Genomic DNA, 18114 nt, shown 5'->3' on the forward strand with positions numbered 1-18114 from the left:
TCACTGTCTTCCATATCTGAATTCATAAGGCGCTGACACCTCCTGGCAATCAGGAAGCGCCTCCCCTAGCCCAGGTACAAGCCTAGCAACTGACCCTTCAGTAGATACAGCAGATTGGGTGCATAGGAACAGCACCTAGGTGGGCTAGTGTATTGCTAAGGATGCGAGATTGCCCTTGAAATACAGTGACTCGGTTAATGCAGTAATAGCAAGTCCTGCGGGTTCTAAACAACACTCGAGGCAACTGCCAAAGGAGTCTGGAGCCATCCACCAGATTTCCCAACCAGTGAGAGATTGGCAAATTAATTATACTGGCCCACTCCCTCTGACTGAGAGTTCTAAATATGCCTTGGTTTGTGCAGACAGTGCCTGTGGTCTAACCCAAGGTTTTCCCTGTTGCCACTTAAACTAGCCTGCCACTAATAGAAGAATAGAGAAGCTGAGTACCACATACCGATAGCCTCATCGAATAGACAGTGATCATGGATCACATTTCAAAGATCATGACATGCAAGACTGGGCAAAAGAACGTGACATTGAATGGAGGTTCTATCTCCCCTATAACCCACAAGCAGCAGGGTTAATAAAAAGGAAGAATGGAATATTAAAGCAGCAGATTAAATTACTAACAAGTAAAACCACCTTGGCCAAGTGGATTAAAGTACTATCCCAGGCTTTAATACATTTGAATGATCAGTCAGTACGGGCTGTTGCCCCATATGCCAGACTGGGAACCCCGTCACCCAATACCGTAAAGGTATGAAAGTCTCAGGAGACAGACATTGTCTCAACTCTCACTGTGAATCAGTATGCTGTGCTGCTGAGAACACCAAGCTCCATCACACCTGGGAAAGGGGTCACCTACTGGAATTTGCAATAGGGTGTCCCATCGAGATGGGCGAGTTACTTCACACCTCTGGGTAAAGGGGAACTACTCAATCTCCACTGGGATCCCATTGTCCTGTTGCAAGATGGACCTGCTGAAACACACTATACCTGGAATGGAACATGCATCATTGAAATAGGGGAGAAGGTGGGAGTCCTGGTCTGGCATATCCCACCCTTGGTCCATCTCCTTATGCCTGACATTGCTGCCTCCCCCAGCCAAAATGCATGGTATGTACAACCAGTTCAGATTCCTAAAGCTGCAGCTACCTTAACAGCTAAGAATCAGGCACAAGTATAATTCTTACAGAAGGCGAATAACTTCTCATACAAGTTCCTACTAAATATACCTTTTTGATCTTAGACTTCTGCTGTTCCTGTGGTGTCCAGTCATGGGATGGGCACCTGATGATAATACCTTTCTACAGTGGGCCCACTTATATATTGGGCAAAGGAATCAATCCAACTGTTGGGTATACGAGCAGCTGCCTCTCTTAGCCTGTTAGGATTGCCATGGCGGGATACAGGGAGGGGAGTGGAAGGCCCTAAAGCAGTGCATTAAGGAAGAACAAACTAGAACTAATACTCCTACTTCAACTGATAGTACTACTGATCCAGAAATCTGGCCTGTGTTATACACTATCAATAATGCTGGGCATGGGTACTCTTTTTCTGTCAGTCGAACTACACAGGCAGCCCACCAAACTGCTGTCAGGAAAGGTCCCAAAAATACCATCATCAGAGCCACGGGGAGCCACACTGAGATTTGGGATGGGTTAATGTGCTTACCCCAGGTTATGGACATTTGAGCTCTCATGAACCCCTATGCTGGGAACAAAAATATCACTCTAAACAGAACCACCCCAATTGTCCCTGGGATATGGAGTGGATACCACCGGAACTCTGTAGTCATTCTGTCACATTACATGATTGCTACTGGTTTGGCACTGACTGGTTACTCTTCCCCAGTATTTACTGAGTAGCCCCGAATGGGGTTTTCTGTGGCAAAGATTTGTGTGATACAAATCTTTGGCCATGGCTTCCACCTGGGTGGTTGGGCCACTGCACCCTGGGATTTCCCCAGGCACAGGGGAGAATATGCCTGCTGTAACAAAAATTGCCAACCTCCCTCTCCTCAGGGCCAAATGGGCACGTTCTTTTTTCCACTGCTACAACCATTTGGCGCCATCTTTGTTCCCACCATTAAGCCTGGAGGATGTCATAGCTCCCTTAGTAAATTCACTGAGCAAGCTTTACACGACAGCCGACAAAGCCTGTTCTTACTGAACACTGAGATGTCTCTAATGAGAAAAGCTGTCCTCCAAGTAGGATGGCCTTGGACATTATTACTGCCTGGCAAGGAGGCACCTGTCCCATTACCCAAGCAAAATGTTGTGTGTTCATACCTAATGAGTTTGCAAATGTATCATCTTTACTAAATCACACGAGGACACAAGTAAACGCCCTGAGTGATCTGACCTATCAGCCTAGGAGACTCAATAAATCAGTGGTTTGGATCATGGGCACTTTGTGGGAAAAAAATTATTTATTTTGGGAATCATTATCTTAAACTGTTTTCTCTTACATGTGCCTAAATTACGGTTGTGATATCTGCCTGCAGTGCAGACAGAAAGCTACCAAATGAGCCACCTCCATGCTAATAAAACCTGAGGACGGCTCAGGAGACACTGCAGAAGAGGGGTGCGTGTGTGTGTGTAAAATTCTAAGAGCCAGGCAGGAGGGCTGGAGTGTTGGAGGAGGTCATCATGAGGACGTGGCCGCGGGGTGACTCTCTAACTAGACTCCGGCCATCAGAGGCCCCTTACCCTCTCCCCTGTTCTTGGAATGTATGTTCCACACACCGGTCCCTTACTAGGAGCTACTTCTAGGACACAGCCCAGAGAGAGTAATGTGTTATTGAGACCACCTGGAGTGTATACGTGACTGAAGCCCATTAAGGCCTCTATACAAATTCTTAAGATTCTGGTGGTCAGGTGAGGAGATCTCCTCGTCTTCCGATCACCCACAACAAGCCTTGCATGTGAGTTCCCTCGCTTATTAAAACTGCCACTTACCAATTTGGAGTGGTCTGCCTCCGTCTTCAGTCTCTCCTTGCTCTCCATGGACACAGGCCAGTTTTGAATTTCACCTGGGAAATCCCAGGACCGTGAACCAACAGACACCCTACCCTGACACCGTCCAAGCTGTACATGACTCCCTTTACTTCTTCACCCTGAAGATGTTGCAAACAGTATGGAAAGAAGCACCTCGGAGAGAGGATTGTAGACGGCATCACAGCAACAGCTCCCTTAGTCACGCCTTAATACTGGAATGCGTATACATCTTTAGTCTTGCTTCAATAACGCTTGTCAGCCTCAGGCTCCATGAAAACCGCCGCATCCAATGTTTGTTTTGTCTGTTAATTTATAACATTTGGGGCCAGATGTGAATTGAAAATCCTTCACCAAACTGTCAAAAGCAACAATTAAAAAATCTTCTCCAGGAATTGCCACAGCAGTCACTCCATTCCAGATGTAGGACGGAAAGCGCACGAAAACGACAGGGCTGTGAGTTCCCGCGGCCAGGTTTCCAGCAGGACGAGCGCAGAGCGGCGGCCGACGACATCTCGCGGCAGGCCTTGCTGTCCCGCGAGAGGTTTCCCGATGGGTAGTTATCTGACTTCCGGCTTCTCGCGGATCATAACCTTTCCTAGAGAGTCTGAGTTGCCTCGGATAATGAAGTTTCCAAAATTTCCGTTTGGTGTTCCCCGATGAAAATGCTTGTTCACCAAGAGTCAGAGGTAAGCCATGCACGTGTATCCAGAGTTTCAGTCAGTGTTTTCGTTGCACAGTTTTATTTAAGAAAAGCTATGGTCTGAGGGTTGATCCCAGCGTGCCTGGAATTGGTCTGAGCTGTTTTGCTGAAGTGAGAGATGTGCCAAGACAGTATTGACTCCTAGTCAAGGTGTGAGTTGTACTGATTAATAGTGTTGCTTTTCAACCGAGGGGCCAAAGGGCAGTGTCTGGTAGTTTGTACCAGCTTGTGAGCATCGTTTATTGATAACAGTGAGATGATGGTTTACACCTGGTCTAAGTGAGACTTCCAGAGGGCTCTGCCACTGGGGCCGGTTACTTCACAAGAATGTGCCTACACTAGGTTCCCTGGTTCCAGGGTGTTCTGTGCCTATCTTGGTGGTTCTGATTTGAGAGAAAAAGTGTGTCCGCTGTGGTCCTGCAGATGGAGGACAGTAAGAGCTAGTTCTTGGCTTCTCCTGATCTATGCTGTGAGGCAGATCTTTGGCTGAGATGCATTTCTTTTATTTCAATGCTGCTGCTATTTTGCATTCTTTTCTTGCAATAACCTGTAGATTCCTAAGCATTATAGTTACCAGTACTCTGAGAATTCTTTAGCAGTTGAAACTTGTCTGACTGCCACCAGTAGTGAAGCCTCCAACAGGAAAAACAAAGAATAAAACAAATAAATAAGAAACAAAAAAAAATCAGAAGATACTGAGAGAATGCAAGGAAGAAACAAAAGACAAAAAAGTCTGTAACTCATGTCCTCAAGAAGAAAACAGAAAGTGTCTATTGCATGCTAAACAATAGACATGGATGGAGGTTAGAAAAACTCATAAAAATTATTTTGAGTTGCAAATAATGATCACATATTACTTCAACAGGAGAGATGACAGATCTTTCTAAATCACTATCCAATGCTGGACCTAAGGATGCAAGAAAATAAAATGTTGATTTATTGATAATTATTGTGTTAGTTGTTTTAGCAAGTACTGAACATTTTAATTTAAAAGAGGGAAGTTATGGGGCCTGGCTTGGTGGCACAGTGGTTGAGTTCACACACTCCGCTTTGGTGGCCTGGGGTTCGCAGTTTTGGATCCTGGGTGTGCACCTAGCACTGCTCATCCAGCCATGCTGTGGCAGCATCCCACATAAAATAGAGGAAGACTGGCATAGATGTTAGCTCAGCAACAGTCTTCCGCAAGCAAAAAAGAGGAAGATTGGCAACAGACGTTAACTCAAGGCCAATCTTCCTCACACGCACACACACACACAAAAGGTAAATTGTGGAAATTTATCATTTTGATCACTGAAACAAATGATAGTGACTTGATATTGTCCCTGATAATCATGGGTTTCTATATAACAGTGAAATATAACCACGAAAGAACAAACATCATGAGAAGCAGAACTTGAAAAAAAGATATTTATGATTGTGTTATGTGATTCGTTCCTATCTTATGCAATCTAAGTACCAGTGTCAGAAAATTTAGCCTCTACATTTCCAAAAAATGTTTTCTAAAAATGTTACCAATTTTCTGTTTTTTATTCCTTCTCAGAGAAAGTCATGTCTTTTCCTTTCATCCTCTTTTGGATTGAATGATATGTGCTTTGCTAGCAGGGAAGACAGAAGAGAAATATGTTTCCTTGCCATTAAAATAGACTTTCATAAGTAATGTGTTTCTACGGCTACAGTGCTTGTGTGTGCCCTTGTATGTGTGTTAACTTCATCAGGATTTAATCCTTAACTGTACTGTAGGTGATTACTTAGCACAGGCTTTCTACTTATAACTTCATAGATGTGATTTTTGAGGGAGAAAGAATCTTTGTTGTGTCATTTACTGTGTGCAGTGAGGCTCAGTACATAAATTGTACACAGATACAGTTTATTCTATAAAGGAGAATCTCTGTACAGAGCAGTGATGACTGCACTTGCATGCTCAGCACTAATCCCTCATGCTTTTTGTATCTGTGCCAAAGTACTTTTGGTAATATTAATTGAGAGGAGCCACACAGTATTTGAAATAGAGTCATGGGAATTCGTCCTGTTATACGGCTGAGTAACTATACAAAACATCCATCAGTACTGACCACACCATCGAATATTGCATTGTGGCATCAACCCAAGACATTACATTTATCTAATCATTGGCTTTACATTTACCTCAGTCTATTTCAAGACAAGAAATGAAATGTTTGCTGCAAAATTACATTTCCAGCAATTTCTGATAAGGGAAGGAGATGAACTTTGAATGGAGCAACTGTTTTCTAAATGGATTTTTAAGACGTGGTATACTGGGTCTTGAGTTCATTGATTTGTGTTGGGCCAAGAGGCATGGGTTAAAAGGGGACATCTTTCCAGTAGAAGAAAAGGTTGGAAGGAGATTGCTTGTTCCCTGAATCAGAGGTCTGAAGCCAAATTTAAAAACCTGCTCACAGAGCAAATTTCTTTTGATTCCTTAAAATAAAATTTCAAAATCCTATAAGCACAGGGACATCTTATATCTTTTGGGACATTTTAAAAAGAAAAATACATTAGTTCAGTAGATGATACAAAGGATTGGAAATGGAATATAGGACCTTTCACCCCTAGGTTACCATTTGATGAATGCCACCCAGTTTAAAGTGATCATAATTCTTTTCATTGTGTTTCACTATGGTAGTTTAAGGAATAGTCATAAGATTTTCATCAAGATAGGAACCATTGGATTCCCAGGTAGGAGGATGTTCGTAGATCATTTAATTTGATTTCTGAACCTGAAAAAAGCTGTGCTAGTTGTTTGTGAGAATACATTTACTTATAATAAATCACCATAATAAAAGGGCAAGTTTTCCCCAGCTAAGCATATAGTTTTTATAACTGAAACATGCAAACATAAAGACTTTACTTGTTTTATCCCCAGCTAAAGTAACTTTCCATTCACTAAGTCAATCCATGTTTTGTTTTATTTTGTTTTTTGCTGAGGAAGAGTTGCCCCAACCTAACATTTGTTGCCAATCCTCCTCTTTTTTAGCTTGAGAAAGATTAGCCCTGAGCTAACATCTGTGCCAGTCTTCCTCTATTTTATATGTGGGTTTGTGCAACAGGATGGCTGACAAGTGATGTAGGTGTGCACCTGGGATCTGAACTTGTGAACCTGGGCCACCCAAGTGAAGTGCTCTGAACTTAACCACTAGGCCACAGGGCCGGCCCCATAAATCAATCCATTTTTTAATTCCACTAAACTACTTGCTTCAGTATTATCCTCTGGAAATAAATTGCATTAATGTAAAAAAAGTTTAATTCTTTTCTCTTAATGCCGTTAATATTTTTTCATCCTTTTAGCAGATAAACGGTATGTAAGAATATACTGATAGCATTTTTTTTTCTTTTCATAATTTTGGAAGTTAAATTTCTCCACCATTAAGGCCAGTGAGTTTGCTTTTTCTTCCCTTTGGAATTTAATTCAAAAACATACAAAGCATCTGTCAATGTAAAACATCCTAAATGGGTGACATAGAAATGCCAAGCTATTTCAAAGAGAACTTGATAGATTCTTGTGTAGTCAATGACCAGTCTTATCCCTTTCTTGCTTTCAAGCTATTGATAAATTCAGGGCATGCTTATATCCCAAGAATCTCTCATCAAGGGATCTTGCCTTTAAGAACATTTGATAAGCCTGTTCAGTGATCCTGTGGATGCATTCTATTTAAAGAATCAGGTCATGCACTATTCTGGCACAGTGAGTTGCTTATTTTTCTAGAGGAAGAATGTTAGAAAAGAAGTGTTAAAAAAAATCCACCTTGCGATGTTCTCCATGTGAATAAATCCAGGATTACTCATTTGATTTTGAATTCAAAATGCCATAGTTCAAAAAGTGTCTTTTTCACCCATTTCTCTCTCCAAAATACAGAAAAAATAGCTGACTTTAAAATGGAAAGTGAATTGTTATTGACCATTTCATACTTATAAATAATCCACTTAGAGTCTTACAAATGGATGGCATGGAAATTTCAAGCTATTTCAAAGAGAACTTGAGAGGTGTTATTTTAATAATTTATAATGGAAACTGGTATGATGATATATTCAAAATGTGTCTAACTCTCACTTCTTCAGTCTCCAATATTCAGACCTTCTCTGTCTCCTTATCTTTCTTATTCTCTTTCTTCTTCTCTCCTCTCTCCCTCTATTTTTCATGCTCTAAAGGGAAATCAGCATGTTGCTTCTGACTTTTCCATTATTGCTTCAGTTTTTGGAGGCGACTAGATGATATGTATCCCACTGGCTGTAAAAATATAATTTAAACACAGAGAGTTACAAACAGCTTGATGTCAATAAATTATATTCCTGAAGAGCCCAACTATGTAGCAAATTAGAATATTGAACAAATTTTAGTTGATGGTGTTGCATTTCGTGTTTTATGGTGGAGTCATAAGTTCAAAGCTGGTAAAATTTATAAAGATAATAGAATGTGGTGATTTCGAGGTATAATTCATCATTTTACATTATTCCATCAAATCTGCATCACAAAAGATGTATTTTATAAAAAAAAAATTATTGATGGGTAAACATGAAATTGGATTATCAGAGACTACATTTTACAATTTGAAGCTATCATAAATGATATTTAATAATATACCATATCTATGCACTATACTTTCTTCAACTTCCCCAGTTTGGGTTGAGATTGTATAGAATGTGGAAAAATATTTGTCTGTTACCTGTAGGTGAATATATGGAAATACTTCTTTTTAGCATGTTGTGTATGTGAAGTCAGTTTTGTGGTTGCTTCTTTTTGGAATTTTGTTTTCATTTTAAATTAGTTTATTGTCATGCTACCCTTAAATTAGCCACAATATTGACTCAAATCCACAGAGTGCAAAAATCCAGTGACAATATACACCCACCCACCTCTGCCTCAAGATTAGGATAAATACCTTTGTGACTTAGATCATCTTAATCATCTCTGGCTGAAAGCTTCTCCTTCAACAAATTAATTAATTTCATAGATCAACTCCTACCCATGCTTCCCATTCCACACACACTTGGATGTGAATCTATTCACTCATGAAACCACACACACAATCTCATGAGGTATTTGTGTGTGCTGCATAATTTACCGAAAAATTTAGGAAATGGTAACAATCAACATCCCCCAAATAGTCTATTTAAGACTAAACAATAGCATTCATTATTCTAAAAGTAGCTTTTTATCCCAAGTCTTCACTGTTAATATTCACTTGTCATGCCTGCTCAAATAACGTCTGTCCTCCTGACACCTTTTTGATTGTTTTTCCTTTCTTTCATCTTCTCCCTTTTTCTTGTGGCGAAATTAGTAGAGAAGCAACCAAAAAGGTTCTATACATTTCTCATGCAAAGGAATTTAGTCCTCCCTTCATCTTCCCCTCTCCATCTAGACTCTGTCAATGACCCTTTTTCTCCATCAATGATGTTTCTAAACAAGGACAGTTAACCCTTAAGACAAATTCTTGTTCTATTTTCAATACTCTAAGTATTTATATAGATAAAATGTGAGACAGTTATTGTTTACTTGTCTCTGTGATAACATGCTTATCATGCTTATTTTGTAAAAGCCTACTTACAACGACTAATATATTAAAAAGAGTACAGTTCATTTAACAACAATATGTAGAATCTGTTACCGATATACAATACAGTTTTCAAGATTATATCTTTCCCGAAGAATATGAGAGCCTGATAAACACTGAGCAATTTGTTACTGGTTAGTCCCTAACCAAATAGCATACAGTTAATTATCATCCTGAAATCAGTTTTCTTCTAACCCCAAATATATGGAAACACCACCTATGGAATCTTAGTTAAATCCACACGTTAGGATGCTGATGACTTCAGTGGTACATTTTTTTATTCAACAATGTATTCAGTTCCTACTATAAATACAGAGTATTGAACACTTCTGGTTTCTGATTCCATAAGTAAGGAGCTTGAAAGTCCCCACTTTGTCCTGACAACAAGTAAAAAACTGAACAGACTGAAAAATGAATAACTCTTGCATCTGTAAAGAGGGGAGGACACAGGGCAAACCGCTGACCCAAGATTGGAGAGACAAATGGGCAAATACAGGAAGTCTCGGCTTGCTGGAGCAGAGGCTCATGAGTAGAAATCGCTGCCGTAACTAGTGCCAGGAACCAGTGCCTGGGTAAGAAAACCAAACTGTAAATGATGAATTGCTAGAATCTGGGTGTGGACAAATCTGAGAGTTAAAAAATCCCTGGGGACCCAGTGATACGGGACTGCAACAACACTGTGAGGTTTACCTCTAGGAGCTCAACAAGATTCCCACAATAGATATCAGAGAAAAATCTTCTCACACTTCGTACTGGGGGAAGAGGAAGAGGACTCACTCTGAAATATGCCAGAGCACTCTGCTCTTCTCAACAAGGCCTGCCCTCGGGGAAACTAGTTAACCAGCCGCTAAGGGATTGGGTATTATCAGAGACTAATTGATCTGGGGAAAGGAAATAGCCAACTCCAGCCTACTCTAGCCATCCTGTCCCACCTATGAGGTGAGAAAGAAATTAAGAAACACTTGTGAAATTTATAGTCCAGAGGCATAGGCTCACTAAAAGACTGAGACCTAATTATAGGACTATAGAATTCTTCCCCTCCCCCTACACCTCACCATATTACTAAAGGTCTATTTATAGCAGTTTCTTTTACCCAGTACATCATATCTGGCTATCAAGAAAAGATTACAAAGCTTACCAAAAGGCAAAAAACACAATGACAAAAAAAAAAACAAACGCAAGACAGAGCAAGCATCAGAAACAGACATAGCTGGGATGTTGGAATTAGCAGACTGGGAATTTAAAACAGCTATGACTAATATGATAAGGGCTCTAATGGATAAGGTAGACAGCATGCAAGAACAGATGTGTAATGTAAGCAGAGAGATGGGAAATCCTAAGGAAGAACAAAAAAGAAATGGTAGAGATAGTAGTACAGGCCATGTGAGGCTCCAAAGAGAAAATAATTTGGGATATTATTACATATATGTATATGTGTGTGTATATATATATGTATATGTATGGCAGGGGGATAAAATACAACACTTATCAAATGTTAAAATAAGTAGCAAAATCTATTTAATTCAGTCTGTTATTCATATTAAAGTTGAGTCAAATATAGCTTTATTTCCCCTTTACATTCTGGTTGAACTAAAATTTATGTAAATGGATATGCTGAAAGGAAGTAGTCATAAAAGTGGGTCTGAGACAGGACATATGCTATTTCAGATAGGATGCATGATGTGATAACACAAGGGTGTTTAACACAGATGCTCATTATAGAGCCAGTCTACGCTGGAGAACAAGAACTATCCACTAGAAGAAAATCTGCCTCAGAGAGGTATTATTGTTTGAAATTATTTATAGCAGCATTGAGTGTACTCGGGAAATCAAGGCAAGTTTTAGTGTTTTTCTCAATATTTTTAGAAATTTTCTAAGGTTATTTTATATCAAAATGAGTTTCAGCTCTCAGTGTTCTTTTATAATTTAAGCAAACACTATGATGTGTGTCTTGGAAAACTTTGAAAGTCCTTGTCCAAGCCTGCTGCTATCTAGGCAGGTTTTGAGCTTTTAACGTTGCAAGGTACATAATTTTTTTTGTTTTAGAAAAAAGAAAATTTTAATAATATTAAAATTCATGGGTCCTGGCTTAATTCCATTGAATTTTTACAAAACTTCTTCAGAATATTAACTTGTCACACACTCATCCCTCCCAAAAAAATTCAGTTCCAAATAAGCATCCAAATGTAAATGACACATTAGACACAATTGCGTAACAAATCCCACCAAATATTAATGGCTTAAAACAATTTGCTTACTATCTCATAGTTTCCGTGGCTCAGGCATCCAGGCATGCCTTAGGCTGGTCCTTTGCTTCAGTCTCTCACAAGGCTGCAACCAAGGTATTAGCCAAGGTCTATGAATTCATCTGATGGCTTGGCTAGAATAGGATACAATTTCAAGCTCACTCAATAGTTATTGGCAGCCTGGGCCTCTCCCACATGGCAGTTAGCTTCATCACCATGTAAGCCAAGAAGGTAATAAAATCTGCTAGCAATATGGAGTCATGGTTTTTTGTAACACAGTCACAGAAGTGAGATCCTTGTCCTTTCCCGTATTCTATTGGTGAAAAGCAAGTCATATGTCCTGCCATCACTCAAGGCATGAGTGTTGATTAGACAGGTCATGAGTACGAGAAGGTAGAGATCAATGGGGACCAATGCAGATGTTTGCCTGTCACATGTGTCTCCTTAGATTTATTTATTTTTTGTTTTCTATTAAAAAAAAATTTTCCCAGTTTTATTGAGATAGAATTGATGTGTAACATTGTGTAATTTTAAAGTATACAAAATTATGTGTATATTGTGAAATAATTACCATGATAAAGTTAGTTAACACTTCCATCACCTCATATAGTTACAATTTTTTTTCTTGTGATGAGAACTTTTAAGATTTACTCTTAGCAAGTTTCAGATGTAATTGTAGTCATCATGCTGTACATTGTATCCCCAGAATGTACTCCTCTTATAACTGGAAGTTTGTACCCTTTGACCACCTTTAGCTGTTTATTCCCACCCCCACATGCTTGCCTCTGGCAAACAACAGTCTGCTCTCTGTTTCTATAAGTTCGTTTTTTTTAGATTCCACATTTAAGTGAGATCATATAGCATTTGTCTTTCGCTGACTTATTTCACTTAGTATAATGCCCTCAAGGCCATCCATGTTGTTTCAAATGGCAATATTTCCCTTTTTCTCCTGGTTGAATAATATTCCATTGTATATGTACCACATTTTCTTTACCCATTTATCTGTTGATGGACAATTAGGTTGTTTCCGTGTCTTGGCTATTCTGAATAATGCTGCAAGGAACACGCGAGTGCAGATCTCTCTTCAAGATAAACGTTTTGTTTCCTTTGGATATGCACCCAAAAGTGAGATTGCTGGGTTATACGGTAGTTCTATTTTCAGTTTTTGGAGGAAACTCCGTAGTAGCTGTTTACATTCACACCAACAGTGAACAAAGGTTCCCTTTCTCCACATCCTCACCAGCACCTGTCATCTCTTGCCTTTGGAAATAGCCATTCTGACAGGTACAAAATGATATCTCGTGGTGGCTTTGATTTACATTTCCCTGATGATTAGTGATGTTGAGCAGCTTTTCATGTACCTGTTCACCATTTGTATGTCTTCTTTGGAAAAATGTATATTCAGGTCCTTGTCCTTTTATGATCAGATTGTTTATTTTTTTGATATTGAGTTGTATGAGTTCCTTACATATATTGAATGTTAACCACTTATCAGATGAATGATTTGCAGATATGTTCTACCATTCTGTAGGTTTCCTTTTTGATTTGCTAATCATTTCTTTTCCTGTGTAGAAGCTTTTTAGTTTGGTGTAGCCCCGCTTGTTTATTTTTGCTTTTGTTACTTGTGCTTTTGGTGTCATATCCATAAAATCATTTCCAACACCAATGTCAAGGAGCTTTTCCCCTGTGTTTTCTTCTAAGAGTTATATGATTTCAGGTCTTACATTGAAGGCTTTAATCTATTTTATGTTAATTTTTGTGAGTGGCATGGGATAGGGATCCAGTTTCATTCTTTTGCATGTGAATATCCAGTTTTCCCACACCAAGTATTAAAGAGACTGTTTTTTCCTCATTCTGTTTTCTTGGCTCCCTTTCTGAAGATGAGTTGACTATACATGTGTGGGTTTACTTCTGGGCTCTTTGTTTCTTTCATTGATTGAGATGTGTGTTTTTATGCCAGTACCAAACTACTTTGATTACTGTAGCTTTGTGGTATATTTTGAAATCAGAAAGTGTGATGCCTGTAGGTTTAGTGTGATGCATATAGGTTTATCACCATGACTTTTGTTCACATACGATATTATTTACATTGGCTATTAACAGATCCAATTTATTACTACATTAAATCAGTCTGTCTTTGGGTTATGCCTCCTGTGTTCCAGAAAAGAAAATGCTTCAATACTGATCACTTAGTGATGAGTTGCTTCTTTCTTTCTTTTTTTTTTTTTTTGAGGAAGATTAGCCCTGAGCTAACTGCTGCCAATCTTCCTCTTTTTGCTGAGGAAGGCTGGCCCTAAGCTAACGTCCACGCCCATCTTCCTCTACTTTATATGTGGGACGCCTACCACAGCATGGCTTTTACCAAGCAGTGCCATGTCTGCACCCGGGATCCGAACCGGCAAACCCTGGGCCGCCAAGAAGCGGAATGTGCGAACTTAACCGCTGCGCCACAGGGCCGGCCACAATGAGTTGCTTCTTGAACAACTTTGTATCTACTAGGCCATCATTGTGAACTGTTTATGAAAGTTCAATTTTAAATCGTGATATGATTGGACAATAGGTCACTCAAAAGCACGCAGATAAACAAGCAAACAAGCAAGCAACTAACATCTAAGGGTATGATCTCCATTCATTTATTCTGGATAGTCGATTAAATGCCGACATTCCGACTTTAATTGGCTTCCCTGAGCTGCCCCCTTTTTCCAGATACTCCTGCCAACTGCGCTGATATAACTTCTAAAACAATTTCTACTATAACTATTTTGACTGAAAACAGTAACAGTAACAAAAACAAGCATTTACTAGAGTCTTACCAAGAACCGATCACTTTTTAAAATATGTTATCTCACTTAATTCATTACATTAATCTACTTAGACACTTCTGTGTCCAAGATTTGTATAGAGGCAAGGCTTAAGGAGATTTGGTCTGAGTCGTTTCAGTTCAAGACATTTAGCAAGCCTCTATCGTGGTCAAGGTGCTCACTATAGAAGTAAGTGAGAATGCTCTGTAAAAATATTCAATTTCATGGGAAGGATGAAGCAACTACCTAAATATCTGTAGTATGTGGCAGAATATAAAGGTCATTAGAGAGGTGAGACAAACAAGCAAATTGTGTAAGATGAGGATTTTAATTAACTTAAGAAACAATAGCTAACAGTCAAGATTGGAACAGACGACTTTGAAACAACTTTAGTTACTTTCTTTTCTAGTCCAAAATCCTTTAGATATGGCATTAAAGGTAAATGCAGAGAATAATTACAATAAAGTACCTCTGTAAAGCATCATTCATGTGAATAGCTTAGAGCACTTTTTATTGCATTACCTCATTAATCTTTGTGGTATCCTACTGGGTGAGAGTGGCAGGAATTTTATTTCTCTTTTATGAACTTTTTTTAAAAAAGCAAAATAGGACCTTTAACTTCCAGGTGCTTTCTCCGTAGCATATCAATGACTGCTTGAACTGAAAGGCGGTAGGCTTAGATCTCCTCTTCCAAAATGCTTCATTAACTTATTAAATCATACTTTTAGCTAATAGTTATTGAGTGCGAATGTACGTTATATAATTATTAAAGTGAAGGCTATGAAAGAAGCCTACAGTCAAACTGAGAAAGGCCTTAAATGTTAGGCTGAGTGTTTTTAATGGATGCAATAGGCAGTAGGGGTCCCAAAAGGGTTTGACTTGGAGGTGACATAATAAAAGCTGCAACATAGCATTATAAATGTTCATTTTTATCAAGTAAATAGGGAAAGAATCTCTGATGAGCTGTGTGCAAAAGTCCTCCCAGCTTAACAACTCTGTGTCTACGATTCGTAGAGGCAAGGCTTAAGGAGATTTGGTCTGAGTCATTTCAATTCAAGACATTTAGCAAGCCTCTGTCGTGGTCAGGGTGCTGACTATAGAAGTAAGTGAGAATGTGTCTGCTCTGTAAAAATGTTCAATCTCATAGGAAGGATGAAACAAGCACCAAAATATCTGTAGTATGTGGCAGAATATAAATGTCATTAGAGAGGTGAAACACAGTGCTGTTGAGCTATAAAGGAGGAAGAAAACACAATCTATAGGCTGCAGATCAGAAGAGGTTTCAGAGAGATTGTAACTCTCACAGTACCACAGAGACACCTGTGGATGAAGCCATTTGTCTTTGTATTTTACCGACACTAATTTGAGTAAACGGAATTTCATCAGGCTCTTGTGACGTGGATGTGAGAGAGCATTCTCCAGAAGGAAAATGACATTTTTGAAAAAGGCAAGCTAAACAAACATTTACTATGCAACAATTACTAGTAATGTAATTTGCCCTGAGAGTAAATACATAGGATCTGTCATCATCAGAAAAAGACAATTTGAAAGGCTTTTAATACCAGGTTTATTTTTCCTATGTTATAGTAATATACACATGGCTTACAACAAAGTGGAGTAATTTATAATTAATATAATGTTAAATAATTTTATCTTTTGTAATGATCCCTTCATAGAGTCTAATTGCTTTATTTTATATTGCATTTTTAGTCTTTATGTTATCTTAGTGATCTTCTAACACCTCACATTTACTGTGAAGAAATTATTGCTCCTACTTTCAGCTGCACTGTTTACTCTGGACGCTTGGTGCGTAACTGTCGTCGCTCATTCCCTTCCTGGCCCCGCTAGCGAGTGCTTACTCTTCCTTGGACACTTGTCTGTCTTCTTTTAGATTTAGGCCCTCCGTTGGCTGGTGACCATCTCCAAGTAACTTCCCCGGTAAAGATGGGTAGCAGACAACATTTCTCATGTTTACATGTATATTCATACTTTTAAATTTTAATTTAGTGGACATATAACTCAAAGAGAAGATTACTTCCATTGAAAACTTGAGTCATTTTCGTCGTCCTTGGTGTTTAGCATGCAGTTTTTCTGATGCAAACTCTGCTGCCCTTTTAGCTCTTGTTTGTGTTTTTTGTTTTCTATTTTGGAATTTGTTTTTGCCTTTCCTTTCTGTAAGCTATTTGCTATTTTTTTCATCCCTCGTATATGGAAAAAATCACTGTCAGATGTTTAGATGAAGTCATTGTGTTCGTGTGTGTGTGTGCATGTGCACTTAATCCTTCCTGTGCTTAGTGGGCCCTAGCAATTTTAAGGTTCCTGTCACTTTTTATTACTGTGAAATTTTCTGCTATTATTTTCTTAGAATACATCCTATATTTTCTCCTTTCAGAAATTTCTATTAATTTTCTATTTGACAACATGGAGTGTACCTTTATGTCTCCCAAATTTTTAGTTTCTTAATTGTTTTGCTCTAAATTCTAGGAGTTTTCCTCAATTCTTCTATCATTTTTCACCATTCATAATTTTCAAGGGTAATTTTTTTTGATTTTTCATAGAACCCTATTCTGGTTTGTATGAATACAAAATCTAGAATTTTTTAAATGATGCTAATTAGATGTAGTTTTTTCTTCTCCAATGTTACAAATATACTCTTCCATCTGTGATCAGGGGTTAGCTTTCTCATTTGTATTGCAAACTTTCTTCACAAGTTTGATGGTCCTTGAATGTCCTCTCATGTCTAATAGTGGGTGGGACTTTCAGGCTGGTAGACTTCAGCTAAGAACGAGTTGGCGGGAATTTAGCTATTATGCAGGGTATCCCCAAACTCCATAACATACAAATGTGTGGAGACTCTATTATTATGTGATATAGATACCCTGTTATCCTATTTCTTCTGAGACTATTGGTTCAAACTGTTTAGAGATGGCTTTTTTGGGGGAATCTGTATGATTTTCCTGTAATCAGACTAGGAGAGCTGAGGCTAGGGGAGGTGGACCATTGCACCTGCATGCACTCAGTACCTCCAGTTCCCACTCCCACTTCTCGTACCTACCTCTGCTGTCACTATACTCCTGGAGTCCAGCATCTCTGGATATTCTTCAGGGCCGTTCAACTGTATCCTCTACCACTGTTAACATTTTTTCAACTTTTGTTCTTATTTTATCGATCTAGTCATCTTAATCAATTTTTCATCTTCCAGAGAAGTTTTGGAATTTCTTACCTACTCATATCTTACATTACATACTTTTTATTGATTGAGGAATATACTTTTCTATTTTCCTCTTATTTTAGTTTATTCTTAAGTGGGAGAGATTATAAATATGTGCTTGATTTGCCTTCTTAAATCATTAGTTGATACCCTTGTTTTTCTTTTTTAATCAGGGAAGTAATATGATCTGAGCTCTGTTTTAAAAAAATAACATAACAGTGTGTAATATAGATCAGAATGGGTATAAGAAATACAGTTTTTGAGGATGTGTCTAGTCAGTATGTAAAAAGAGATATACTAAGGTTGCAAGCAGTGGAAATGGGAAGGTGGAACTTTTTAGAGTTGAATCTGTGGAATCTGTCAACTTTACTGATGTGCTTTGAACCAAGTTTTGCTGCTCCATAAGTGGGAGAAGTTAAAAAGCAGCATATTAAATACCATGTAAGTTAAAATAGAAAAAAGGCACATGGTTAAAAACCTGATTTTTTTTTTAAAGATTTTATTTTTTCCTTTTTCGCCCCAAAGCCCCCCGGTACATGGTTGTATATTCTTCATTGTGGGTCCTTCTAGTTGTGGCATGTGGGACG

General features: G+C 38.7%; 1 long non-coding RNA gene across 1 annotated transcript in view; it reads left to right on the plus strand.

Moving 5' to 3' along the window:
• Window positions 1-3550: 3550 nt before the first annotated feature.
• Window positions 3551-18114, plus strand: part of LOC111769038 (uncharacterized) — a 161438-nt gene continuing 146874 nt past the window's right edge. The window contains exon 1 of the long non-coding RNA XR_011440911.1: window positions 3551-3685. This is a non-coding gene — a long non-coding RNA (uncharacterized lncRNA). The remainder of the gene's footprint in view (window positions 3686-18114) is intronic.

Source organism: Equus caballus, chromosome 1 (assembly GCF_041296265.1).
Source record: "Equus caballus isolate H_3958 breed thoroughbred chromosome 1, TB-T2T, whole genome shotgun sequence".
NCBI lineage: Eukaryota > Metazoa > Chordata > Mammalia > Perissodactyla > Equidae > Equus > Equus caballus.